The sequence below is a fragment of the Juglans microcarpa x Juglans regia genome, chromosome 2S, assembly GCF_004785595.1.
Source record: "Juglans microcarpa x Juglans regia isolate MS1-56 chromosome 2S, Jm3101_v1.0, whole genome shotgun sequence".
Classification (NCBI taxonomy): Eukaryota; Viridiplantae; Streptophyta; class Magnoliopsida; order Fagales; family Juglandaceae; genus Juglans; species Juglans microcarpa x Juglans regia.
In genome coordinates, this window is record NC_054597.1 from 34,138,355 (window position 1) to 34,139,851 (window position 1,497).

The following is a 1,497-nucleotide window of genomic DNA, read 5'->3' on the forward strand; positions in this document are numbered from 1 at the left end:
ATGAGTTTGAAATTGAATATTGCAACCCTGCCAATTCTATTTCTCCTAGCATCGGTTGCCAATGCCAAACCGGCCGTCTTTAATATTGTGAAGAAGTATGGAGGAAAGGTTAATGAGGATATCACCCTGGTATGCACTCATGCGCGCATTCCCAACCGACTTATATATAATTGCTTCATGTGCTAATTAAACTCTATTTCATGATTAATAATTTTGCATGTAGCCTTTGTCAAATGCTTGGAAGGATGCGTGTGCAATGCTAGGTCAGAGTAAAGTTGTGGTACCAGCTGGGACATACAGGTTGGGCCCAGTGCAGTTAAATGGTCCATGCAAAGGTCCTATTGAGCTTAAAGTTAGAGGCACCTTAGAGGCTCCAGGAGACCTTAGTTTTTTCAAATGGGGAAGTTGGGTCAGTTTTGAACGTGTCGACCAGTTAACTTTATCAGGTAATGGAACTTTTGATGGCCAAGGAAAATCTGTTTGGGGTAAATACAATGGTGCCTTTCCAATTGTAAGTTCGCGACTTCTATCTTTAATTAATCTTTGCCTAAATTTACCATTCCAATCTTATAAGTCTTATCCTTTAAAGTAATGCTTATGCTTTGACCATGTGGAGCTTAATAATGTTTAAAAAATTAACAGAATATAAGGTTTGACTTTATCACCAATTCGATGATTCGGGGCATAACGTCGTTGGATAGCAAACAGTTCCATTTGCATGTTTTTGCTTGCAAAAACGTTACTCTATTCCACTTAAATATCAGAGCACCTGAAGATAGCCTCAACACAGATGGAATCCACATGGGGCGATCAACTGGAATCAATATAATTGATTCGAAGATCGGAACCGGTGATGATTGTATCTCTCTTGGTGATGGCAATTGAGATATACTTATCCAGAAAGTAGCCTGTGGACCTGGCCATGGAATCAGCATAGGAAGTCTTGGTAAGTATGAGAATGAAAAACCTGTAGTCGGGGTCAAAGTTCTTGATTGCAACCTAAGAAATACGATGAATGGCGTAAGAATCAAAACATGGCCGGCTTCCTTTCCTGGCAGTGCCTCTAATATGCATTTTGAGAACATCTACATGAGAAATGTCAGCAATCCGGTCATCATAGATCAGGTGTACTGCCCATGGAATCAATGCAAAGCACAGGTGATTACATCATAAAGAACCAGTTTCATGTTATTATCTTCATATTCAAAATTTAAGAAATATTATCCATATCATAAGTATTTTTATTGTGTTTCTTGGTTCTAGATTCCCTCGAAGATTAAGATCAGTGAGGTTAGCTTCAAAAAGATACGAGGCACATCTCAAACTAAGGAGGCCGTGAAACTTTTATGCAGTAATGAAGTACCATGTGAGAATGTGGAGATTAGTGACATAGACCTCGCATACCAAGGAAGCGATGGCCCTGCAACATCCCAATGTACTAATGTCAATCCCACCATTTCAGGCAAACAGAATCCTCCTACCTGTAGTCTGAAATAA

General features: G+C 39.5%; 1 pseudogene; it reads left to right on the plus strand.

Annotated features, from left to right (window-relative positions):
- Nucleotides 1-1,497, plus strand: LOC121253598 (annotated as a pseudogene).